General features: G+C 33.6%; 1 pseudogene; it reads left to right on the top strand.

Moving 5' to 3' along the window:
- The first annotated feature begins 387 nt into the window (after nt 1–387).
- Nucleotides 388–12784, top strand: LOC126689597 (sulfate transporter 2.1-like; annotated as a pseudogene).
- Nucleotides 12785–13038: the final 254 nt, after the last annotated feature.

Below are 13038 nucleotides of genomic sequence, written 5' to 3'. Positions count from 1 at the left end.
AAATAAAGTCAAAATTTACGGAAGAAGTGTATATTTCAATCTAGCTACTTTTTCAATGATACGAAGGAAGCACATATATTCACTTAAACTAATAATTTTGGAGTTAAATTGGCCCTCTCAAAGCTTTCTTTCAATAAAGACTGCAATTACTTTATTGAATTCAAGCACTAAAGAGTGTCTTTGTCAACAAAAAAAAAAGTACTAAAGGGTGTAATAGGTTTATGTTGAGGTAAGAAATTAGAAGAAATTTTAAACATTGGAATGACCTTTTCTTTGTGCTTATAAGGTCCTATTTTCCATGCATTTTAGCACCACACCATTCTCTTCTCACTAGAAAGAGAGATATATCTCTCCAGGTTCTCACAAACTCTTCAAAGAATTATAACTATGGTTGTGTCAGTAGTGGCCCCTTGCAGAGTAGATGAACTGCTTGACTTAGAAAAGAATGGCCCAAGTGAGAGGGCTAAGTGGGTGTTGAATGGTCCCGAGCCCCCAAGTCTATGCCATGAGCTCATGTATTCCATGAGGGAAACTGTGTTACCCCAAGGTAACATATTCTAAGCTCTCAAGAATCAACTTAGGCCTAAACGCTTGGTCTCAGCCATGCAACTAGCATTTCCAATCCTTAGTTGGAGTCAAAACTACAATATAACAAAATTCAAAGCTGATTTTATTGCTGGTTTAACTCTTGCGAGCCTTAGCATTCCCCAGGTAAACACAAGTTAAAGCGTTAAACATAAAAATGATTCTTGTTTCATGGTTAAGATTTTATTTTCTAGATTTGACAGTATATAAAGTGTCACATTATTTTAAATTTTAAATTACGCGAATTTAGATATACTTTCAGATTTATAATATTCAATATAAACTATAAAACATATTCATTTTAAATGGAAAAGATCCTAATAGACAAAATCTATATTATGAAATATATTCATTTTAAATGGAGAGGATCTTAATAATTATGGACAAAACTGTTAAATTACTAATTGTCCCAAAAGTTTAAACTAGTAAGAAATTGTAAATTTAATTACTTAAACATAAGTCTAACACTCCCTCTCACTTGTGGATCTAAACTTTCCCTTAATAAGTGGGAGCCCAATAAGTGGGAATTTAACATTTTAAATAAGAGATAGAGTAAAGTTAGAGATCAAACTCAGGATCTACTGCTCTGATACCATGAAATTATCAATTGTCCTAAAATCTTAAACTTGTAGGAAATGGTAAATTTAATCACTTAACCATAAGTCTAATAAAAACTTTTGATGTATAGTAATCAATTAATATCTCCATTTAACTAAAGGTTGAGCTGCATGCATTGTTTTGGATATACACTTATGGAAAGGCTTGAACCACAATATGGCCTATGTAAGCTGCTTTATTGAACTTGTGATATCAAGATGTTTACATATAGACGTGAACATGTTGATTTTATGTTGTATGAAACTATAAATGCTAGTGCTTCTCTATGTTTTAATTAGATACAAGCGCTGTCCCACCTCTTATTTATGCTGCACTGGGAACTTCAAGGGACATAGTGATTGGACCTGTAGCTGTGGATTCGCTGCTTCTATCCTCAATGATTCAAAAACTGATAGATCCTAGGACTGGTTTAGAGGCTTACAAGAGGCTTGTTTTTACTGCAACTTTCTTTTCTGGTGTATTGCAAGTTGCCTTTGGAACCTTCAGGTTACTACAACAAAATGTATTTTCAGTAACCAAAAAATTCATCACTAAAAGTCCAGTTTTTTGTCACTAAGGACCTTTAGCGACGAAATCAGACTTTTAGCGACGAAACTCATTTTGTCAGTGAAACTCCATCACTAAAAGTCCTGGCGATGAAAAATTTCGTCACTAAAAGTCCGATTTGATTTTTTTTTTTTTTTTAACTTTTAGTGACGAAAATGCTTTGTCGCTAAATGTTTTCCTCGCTAAAAACACTATTCAGTGACGAAAATATTTCGTCATTGAAAACACTTTAGTTTATTAAATCATATTTAGTAACGAATAATTTCATCACTAAAACTATGTTTAGGTACATATAGTGATGAAAAAGTTCGTCACTAAAACTATTTTAAAGGAAATCTAGGCACATATAGCGATGAAAATTTTAGTCATTAAAACCATTTCTTACAAAATTTTGCTACATTTAGCGACGAAATATTTCGTCACTAAAACAATTTTTTGTTGCTATATTTGTGACAAAAAAATTCGTCGCTAAAACTTATTTTCTGTTTTTATTTTTTTCATGGCTTTGATATTAACCTGTAACCTGTCATTACATTATTAAAACCTCACATTTGAATAACACATTTATTTCAACAACACATTTATAAAAAAAGATCTATACATTTCACAAGTAAAAAAATAAAACAAGTATCCAATTCAAATTCCTTCGATACAATAATTGTTTGCAATATATACAATAACTCAAGATGTTTTATAACAATACAAAAAGTGTAGCATAATATAATTAGAACTAACGGAAGATGTCCTCATCTGTCTTCAAGTAATGCCAAAAGTAAATCTCCTAAAAGTCACCAATAAGAAATTTGCACAAATATAAAAACAATACTACATTAAAATCGTAAAGTAAAAATATTAACTATGTTATAAGAAACATTTCTAGTAATGCATTAAGAGTAGCCACACCAATGAATTAAAATCACAACTCCTAATGTATAAGTTGTAGAAAGCAAATATAGATTTTCAAGTGTATTATAATACAATTAGTTTCAAATAATGCATCAAAAAAAGTAATCACACTATGTAGTGTGGGTCAATTGTTAAAATAAAGTACTAACCAAAAAGTGTTTTAACTTGAAATTGAACCACCCCTATAGGTAAGAGCATCATCATAACCTTGCTCCTCAAAAAGTTAAGAATATTCTTTTGGATCTCTTCTTGCTTAGCTTGTGCCTCTTGGTCCCTAGCTCGCTCCTCTTGGTCCCTAGCTCTTGCCTCTTTGAGCTCAATTATCTCATTTTCTAACCGTTGGATATACTCTACCAAGAAATTAGATGAGGCGGTGGTTACTAGAGAAGAGGAAGGTCTTGTGCCAAGTCCTTTTACAATACCAGACTTCTTCTTAAAACCAAGTTTGAGATCTCCTCTTGTGTAAGGGGAATTGCATTAGGATCTTGACAATGATCCGCTTGCACTTTAAGAATATTTTCCTATCATTTGAAAGAGAGAAACAAACAAACAATTACAACATTAATACTACATATGTTATAGCTTTACAAACATGATAGGGATGGAATGATACACATATATATGTCGCTTCATCCTCATGGTGTATCCACATATTTGTATTTGGATTGAAATGAACATCTTTGAAGATTTTTGCCAATTCAAGAACTTGACCGTCATTATTATTTGTCTGATTAATTAACATTCAAGTGTTAGATAGATATACTTAAGTAATCACAACATGCAATATACTAAGGTTTAAGAAAATGAAAAAACATGCACCTCCTCATCAACCCTAACAGCAAGTGCATTTATTCAATATATGAATGACTTAATCTACCATCGGGTGTCTTATTCATTATCATCCAACTTTTATCCATGTTTGATTACAATTACAAGATAAATGCTACTTTAGTAAAATAAGGACAACTCATGCATATTGTATTCTAACATCTAAGTGTATAAGCTACTTAGATAAAGTTCTATCCCATTCATGAATGCACAAGTCTATACTAATACTTAAACAAATATACATTGCACACTCAAACACTCCCAATGTTAGTTTAAACCACCTAATAACACTATGCAAGCCACCCGCTTGCTCCAACATAACAACCCACCACAAAACCAACTTCCAACATCACAAGTATAGAGTTTTACAAGTATTTAAATCAAATAAAATACTATTCATTACATCTAATCAACAATACCTATTCACATTTGCAAGAATTAAAAAACACTCCCAATATGTATTTAAACCACCTTATAATATTGTGCAAGCCACCTGCTTACTCCAACACAACAATCCACCACAAAACCAATCACAAACATCACAACTATAATGCTTACAAATATTGAAATCAAATAAAATACTATTCATAACATCTAATTAACAAGGTTCATTCACATTTGCAAATAATTAAAAATACTCCCAATATGTATTTAAACCACCTTATAACACTATGCAAGTCATCCGCTTGCTCCAACACAACAACTCACCACAAAACCAATTACAAACATCACAACTATAATGCTTACAAGTATTGAAATCAAATAAAATAATATTCTTCATATCTAATCAACAATACTCATTTACATTTGCAAGAATTGAAAAACATTCCCAATATGTATTTAAACTATTTTATAACACCATGCAAGCCACCCGCTTGCTCCAACACTATAACCCACCACAAAACTAATTTCCAACATCACAAGTATAGAGTTTTACAAGTATTTAAATTAAGGCATAAATGCACTTTTAGTCCCTACATTTTATTTTTACCACTTTTAGTCCCTAAACTAATTAACGCTCTTCATTTAAGTCCTTGAAGCACCCTTCCGTTACCAGACTAACGGGGAAACTGACGGATCAATAAAATATTAATTTTTTTTACACGTTGGTCAATAAAATAAGGGAAGAAATCAGATGAAGCCAAGCAATAACTCATGTGAAGCACTTACCTACCTCTCTGGCGCGCAGGTAAAGAAATGAAGCACACAATGGTTGACACGTCCCGCCCCACTTGTGTGTACTCACCTACCTCTGGCGCGCAGGTAATGACCTTTCCCAAATCAGACTTAATCCCTACTGAAGCTCTCTGCCTTTGCCGAACAGCCATTTCTGCTTAGTAATAATACAGATTGACAAAGGCACATCCAAAAAAATTAGAAATTTAATCAAACACACAAAAAAATACAAATTTTTGCATACATTCAGCATCCAAATATACATTCAAAAATTTTTTTGTTGCAATATAGAATCTGCAATAGAAATTTTTGCTGCAAAAAAATTTCAGCATACATTCAACATACAAAAAATACAGAATCTGCATACAAATTTCAGCATACAAATTTCTACTACAATACAGAATCTGCAATACATTCAGCATACAAAAAAATTTATGCAATACAAATTTCTGCCTGCTAAAATTTCTGCTACATTGAAAATTTCTGCAATACAAATTTCTACTGTTGATAAGTGGTTTGAGAGAGAAGTGGGATTTTTCTTTAGGTTGATGATGATGGCTGTTCGATAGAGGCAGAGAGCTTCAATAGGGATTAAGTTTGATTTGGGAAAGGTCATTACCTGTGCGCCAGAGGTAGGTGAGTACACACATGTGGGGCGAGATGTGTCAACCATTGTGTGCTTCATTTCTTTACCTGCGTGCCAGAGGGGTAGGTAAGTGCTTCACATGATACATTGCTTGGCTTCATCTGATTTCTTCCCTTATTTTATTGACCAACATAAAAAATATAATATTTTATTGATTTGTCAGTTTCCCCGTTATTTTGGTAACGGAAGGGTGCTTCAAGGGCTTAAATGAAGAGCGTTAATTGGTTTAAGGACTAAAAGTAGTAAAAATAAAATGTAGGGACTAAAATGAAAAAAAGGTCAAAATGTAGGGACTAAAAGTACATTTACGCCTTAAATCAAATAAAATACTATTCATCACATCTAATCAACAATACTCATTCACATTTGCAAGAATTGAAAAACACTCCCAATATGTATTTAAACCACCTTATAACACCATGCAAGCCACTCGCTTGCTCCAACACAATATACCACCACAAATCCAATTTCCAGCATCACAAGTATAGAGTTTTATAAGGTTTTCAACTAAAATTTACTTACTTTGCTCAAGCTAAGCTTACAACTTTCAGAAGAAATCTAAAGTTATTGCAAACAATGTGTATTTAGCTTGCAAAAAAAAGTTAAATTTATAAGTACTTCAGTCTTGAAAATGATCATCTCATAAGTTACTACACAAACTCATAGCTTACACATGTAATACAGGTAGTGCTTACACCAATCATAAAAGTAATAAGGGCAACACTCTAACCTATATCAAAAGCAACGCCCAAAGAAGATCCTTTGAGTGCTCACCATATTCAGAGAACACAACAATGGATTGGACCTATCCAAGTTATTTATCTCATTCGGCATAACAAACAAAGTTTATATTCCATAACCAAGATATATGGGACAGCTGTTATCATGTACTGAACTCTTTAAACTACTTAATAATAGACCCATAAGCAAATAATGAAAAAACCACATAATTTATTAAAAATGTGAAATATCTCAACACTTAAACAATGTGCAAACCCATAAACCCCTTTATAAGTAGTTTCCTCTTTGGCATCCCAAGCCTTACTTTTCACCTGTTATTAACTAACATCAATAGTAGAAACCATAAAAGCAAAAGCAATACACATAAATCATAATAATCTACACCTATAAATCCTCACATTAACATCCAATCTTCAAGTCAACTATAAATATTCATTTAATTAGTGCATAACCCTACAACTACAAACAAAAAAACAAACAAAAATAGTTTTAAATATGCTTTAACATACATTATCAACCTGCAAACCAAACCAAAACACAACAGTACTCATAGGTACAATCCTTGTCTTCCCACCAGTCCTTGATCCTAAACAAATAAACATAAAAGTGAAAAGGGAAGGGAAGGGAAGGGAATGTGGAAAAAAAAAAAAAAAAAACCCTTACCAATTCTGAACAAAGGCGACGGTGAAGGGAGGCGAACATTCATTGGAGGTGGGAGGCAAATCGGCGAGCTGTGGGAGGCGAAGGGTCGTTGGATGGTGGTGACGACTTCGGGATCATTACGAATCATCAGGAATTGTCGCAAATGGTTGACTTCAAAACTATCGTTAGTGGTTCGGCGTTGGTGGTGGTTCTAATCGGAATCGGTAAAACTTCAAAACCATCGTGAATGGGTGATGTATCGGCGATGGTTAAGCTTAATCGGCGATGGTGGGAGCTTATCGGCGACAGTGGGTTTTTTTGGTTTGGGAAGAGTTGAGCTTGGTATTTTTTTTTGGACAGAAGTGATACCAAGAGAATGGCGCTGGGTATTGAAATGTTTTGTGGTTAGCTGGGTATTGAAATTAGGCTTTTAAGTGTTTAGCGATGAATTTCAGTTTCGTCACTAAAGACCCAAGCTTTGTTAAGATTTTTAGAGACGAAATTCATATTTCATCGCTAAAAACATATAAGTGCAAAACTATTATTACTTTTAGTGACGAATATTTTTCGTTGCTAATTCTTCCTTATAGTGACGAAAGGATTTTCGTCACTAATACAATACACAGCAACACCTACAGTGATGAAATATTTCGTCACTAAAAATTTCAACTTTTAGCGACGAAATATTTCGTTGCTATAGATTAATTAAACTCGCGCCAAAGTTTCCCTCCACTGGCACCCATTTTTCAGATCACAATAGCGATGAAATTTATTTTTCATCTCTAAATGTTATAATTTTTTTCATTATTTGTGACAAAATTCATATTTCGTCACTAAAGCTTTATTTTTAGCGACGAAAAATATTTCCTCACTAATTTTCGTCGCTAAAAATACATTTTGTTGTAGTGGGTGGGTATTAATATCTTCTTGTTACTGATCTTGGTATGTTCTCACAACTGAAAATTTTTTCTTATCAATGATAGGTTTTTCTTTCCCTTTATCTCCTACCAATCTTTCATTGCCACCCCGATTTTACAAGTTGGGATTTCTTGTCGATTCTCTCCCATGCTACTATTGTTGGGTTCATGGCAGGTGTTGCTGTTATCATTAGTCTTCAACAGCTGAAGGGACTACTTGGGAATGTTAACTTCACCCATTATACTGATATATATCCATCATGATATCCACTTTTAGAGGACTTCATAAATAGGTAAAGTCATATTCGTGTTATTGGTCATAGTCATTTATGCAATGATTATCTACGTGTATTAAATCATATTATTCATTACTCTATTTAAATAAGTTACATGAATTTTAAATAACTCAAGTGATTAAAATTATATATGGATAATCTTTTAAATTGCATACAGTGAGTTAGAGGTACTTTATTGTCCGGAATAAGCTATTCACTTATCCTTTGTGTTTCTTTGTTTTATAGTGGCACTATCCTAATCTTATCCTTGGGTTCTCATGCCTGAGTTTCATCCTAACTACTAGATTTTTGGTAAGTGCTATTAGCAATGATTATAGATTGTTCATAATCTATCCAAATTGCCTCTCATGAAGTTGCTTATTCCATCAGGGTACAAGGAACAAGAAACTCTTTTGGTGCCTGTCATTGCTCCTCTCTTGTCATTTATTTTATCAACTATTACTGTTTATCTGACAAACGCCAAAGACCACGGTATTGACATAGTGAAACAAGTCCAAGAAGGTTTGAATCCAAGCTCGGTGCATCAGTTACAGTTTGATGGTTCATATGTCGATGGAATGGCTAAGATTGGTTTCATTGTTGCTGTTGTTGCACTCACAGTTGGTGTCCAATTTTACAAGTCCATTTGCAATAGTAACAAATGAATATTACGATTATCTCTGTCGAATGTTACACTTTATACTTCACCAGTTGTCATGTACATACAGTGAAATATATTAGGTTGGGACAAAAGATTTTTATTTGCATTGTTACTAACTTAGTTGCAATTGTCTTGTGCATAATTAGGAAACAATGGCAGTAGGTCGATTTTTTGCATCCATAAAAGGATACCACATTAATGCAAACAAAGAAATGGTATCCTTAGGCTTCATGAACATAATAGGGTCTATGACCTCTTGCTATATTGCAACAGGTAATTAGTAAGCTTCCTTGTACAAATCTTTTTCCTAATACTAATATCTTTAATATAGAAAAATACAAGCAGAATGGCTTTTCATCTTGCATGAAATTTGTGAAAGCCAAAAATGGCCGGTGACCCTGTTCAAAAGCCTTTCCTTAAAAAATCGAAATGAATTGACTTGTAGTTAAATGTTTTACTAACCAAAAACTGTGTAGGTTCTTTCTCACGGACAGCAGTAAATTTCAACGCTGGCGATGAAACCTTAATGACAAATGCAGTCATGGCATAGCTACTGTTATGATATCGTTGAAATTGTTTACAAGCCTCATGTATTATACTCCAGTGGCAGTGATTGCCACAATAGTTCTTGTTGCAATTCCACGACTCATCAACCTCAGTGAAGCAAGCAATATTTGGAAAGTTGATAAGCTAGACTTCCTTGCTTGCATTGGGGCCTTCTTTGGCGTATTGTTCTCATGTGTGGAGGTTGGCCTTCTAGTTGCGGTAACGTTCACTTTTGCCTTTTGAGTTTGTATGCATAATTGACTGTAGTAGTACTAGTTAGTTGAAACAAATGATGGGCCATAAGAGGGGGATTTTGGGCTGAACTAAGTTTACCCAATATTATAACCTTAAAATTTTGTAAAATGAGCCAGTATAATATCGCCAGAGTCCTTAAGAAAAATTTGCATTTGATTTCCCCTCCCTCACTTATTATTAAAGGAAAAAAAAAAAAAATACATGTTGTCATACACACATTTTTGTAGGGTTTGAAAGAAGTGATGGTAAACAATCTTACTCCCAATTTTTTGGAGAAATTGATTTCTAGACTTAGACTTTTGACTTATCGCTTTTGGTAGTAGGCACTTACCATTGCACTAAAGTTTGACATCTTACCTTATGCTTTGTGTTATACACATAAAATGGGATTTAAAGCTTGCCAAGTTTAACGATGTGGCATCTCATCCCATTAGGCACACAGTTCTTCTATGATCACACATTTTGTCAAAATTTTTGCAACAACTTGATGATAATATGTACGATTGTAATTGGTGAACTGTCACTTTCGCATGTATCTATTACTTTTTCTCCACCACTCATAATTGTATAAATCATCAAGTTGTGCAAAATCTGTGTCCACAGACTTTTCGTAGGCACATAATGTAGAATTCTAGCATGACAAAATGGGTTTGATCAGCAGACCATTGAGCCCTAAAACTTTTATGCTAATTAAGCTAACAATGGAAAGTGTTAAAGGAACTATCATTCAAATTAAAAAATAAAAAACTTACAAATTAATGTGATAACGAATCCAATTGTTGGCACATCTATATTATAATAATAGATTTCCTAGCCAAGAGTTTTGTAACTCAATTAATACCTCCTGGTGTTTTCAATAGAAATATCTAAGAGTGTAATTCCTTCACCCCTAACTATCGAATTATCAAAAAAAAAAAAAAAAAAAGATTTCATATTTACTTTTTCATCTTTGTGTTAAAAAATAGACACATTCATTTGTAGGACTATGTAGGAAAATTTGTACTTATAATCCCTACGTTACTTCTTCTTCTTCTTCTTCTCTTCTTTTTTTTTTTTTTTTTTTTTTTTTTTTTTTTGCGTGCTAATCCCCTAACATTACTCTTAGGACCAAAGAAATTAAGAAAAAAAATACGTGTATGCAAACAATTGACAAATCCATTGAGATACTTTTATGTGCTAATAAGAATTGAGTCAATTGTAGGTAACAATATCATTTTTGAAGATCATTCTCGTCTTCAGCCAAGCACAGAGAACCTTGGAAGACTTCCAAGAACTGATACATTTTGTGATGTTGATCAATATCCAATGGCTGTTAAGATTCTTAGGGTCCTAATAATCCGTGTCAAATCTGCCTGGCTTTGTTTTGCAAATTCCAATTCTGTTAGAGAAAGGTATTCTATCAGCCATGCTAGTATACATGCACATAGAAAGAACTTTATTTGCAGAACTATATTTTTCTATTTTTTTTAACGTGTAAATTACATGCATTTGTTCAAGGATCATGGGATGGGTAATTGAAAATGAAAAGGTGGACGTGGAAGCAAAGATCGAAAGGACTATTGAAAGTTCGGATTTGTGTTAAAACACAAGGGCTTGTTCAGACCCCCAAATAAAAATTAAAGCTAGATAGCTTTTACTCTAACTTGTACTAAATGCGGAACAAGAGTAAATAAGTTCAAAAAATCGTTAACACTACCCTAAGCCATATTCATCCATTATCGACAATAAAATGAAAGCTTAAAGAGTAGGGGAGAGAGATGCAAACACAAGAAAACACCGAGACGTGTTATCAAAGAGGAAACTGAAGAACTCGGTGAAAAACCTCTCTGCGACTCTCCAAGTCGAAATTGATCTACTAGAGAATAAAGTTGAAGTACACAAATAACAAAAAACTCTCCAAGCCTAGTCTACCCTATGTACTTGAGCCCTCCAAGCTCCTGCTACCAATTGACTTCTCGGACCTTTATCTTCTCTAGCTTTCCGGATCGCCCAATTCAGCCCGATTGCATCCGCCTATGAATGGCTCCTTCTAATGCTTCCTAGTAGAACCAAAATTTCACTTTATACTCAGAATGGGCGTGGTAAGTGTTTGGGCTAACAACTTCTCAAAGATATAGAGATGGAGAGGTAGGAGTTAAGGAAAACCAAAAGGAAATGTGTAGATAATTGTGGGTATAACATAACTCTCAAGTGTATTTTCTAGGGTTTTCTCTCTGAAAAGTACTCATTATAATTTGTGGGTAATGAGGGTATATATAGTGTGGGTAAAGACTTAGTAAAACAAAATACAACTTTTTGCCAAACGTAAAGTTTTGCGGGTCCTTCGCGGGTTGGCGTTACCTACGAGACAGTCATGAAAATTCCAGCCTAGCATAACTCTTCATCTTCCAATCATGTGCTCTACATGTGGCTCTTTTCGCGGGTTGCTTCTCGCGAGACAGTCGCGAGCCAACTGCAAAATCCACTTGTTCAACTTTTGAAGTTTGATTTTTCATTGATCTCTCATACTCATCCCTTACAATTAATCCCACATACATATAGGGAAAATGATTGAAGAAATTACAATCAAATTTGGCACAGAATTAAAGCCAACACAATATAATTTGGAAACCACAACTTTACAACTATCAAACATGTAATTCTTGACATGTCCAGAAAGTGTTTGAGTGAGAAGGAAAAGATTATTGGTTCCCCATTAAGGTTCATGATGACTGAAAAACTAGTGTCAAACTAGTGCTTGGATTGCCTTTTTTTTAGTTAAGTTATTAAGTCATTTGCTTATGTACAATTTTCTGAATTATAGTTTTTTTTTTAGGTATATATTTACGTTTGTAACATTCAACAAATAAATAAATATTTTTTAAAAAAGAAAAAAACTAATCCAAACATACAAAGTTACAAAAAACCCATTGAAGAAAAATGTGAACTTATTACTTATCCATTCCTTTCATGGGACTTAATAACTTTTGGTTTGTCAGTCATTACAATTTGCATTAGCTATTCAACTAATGGACCATCATGCTGCATTAGTTCTTATATATATATATATTTCTATAGGACATACTTTAAAAACTTGGCTTTCAAGCGGTTGGTGATTTTGACTTTCTTTTGTTATTACAAATTCATATAGGTTTGATGAACATTGACACATCGGGAATAGCTTCTGATCAGGAGCTTCATGAGAATCTGGTCTCACATGGAACGGAGGTAATTAAAATTTTCTTTTTTTCCTTTTCATTTCTTCTGATGAAAAATCATTTTCACTTGTTCTAATTTGAACATCTCTTTCTGTCTCTCTCAGTTAGCAATTGCCAACCCCAGATGGCACGTGATTAACAAGCTACAATTAGCCAACTTTTTGAGCAAAATTGGAGAAAGGGTCTTCTTGACTGTTGGAGAAGCTGTGAAAGCATCTTTTATTACTAAAACGGCTACTGTTTAATTCTCCCAAAAAAAAAAATAAATAAATAAAAGAAGGTTTTGCTATTTTTATTCTTCGCTTGTCTCTTATGAGGATTGAGGAGTTGAAGTTATCTAATTCCAAGTTGATGAGGATAAAATTAAATAGACAAGAGTGACGGTACACGCCTTGACAAGGGTGACGAGATGCGTTTGCCGTCAGCATTTCTTCAAGGCTGACGGGGACTCGAAGTGAAGGAACTCCACATGTTGAGTACCATAAAGCTGGACATCCTG

This window comes from Quercus robur, chromosome 6, assembly GCF_932294415.1.
Source record: "Quercus robur chromosome 6, dhQueRobu3.1, whole genome shotgun sequence".
Lineage (NCBI taxonomy): Eukaryota > Viridiplantae > Streptophyta > Magnoliopsida > Fagales > Fagaceae > Quercus > Quercus robur.
The sequence above is the reverse complement of the archived record's forward strand: the minus strand, read 5'-3'. Positions and strand labels throughout refer to the sequence as shown.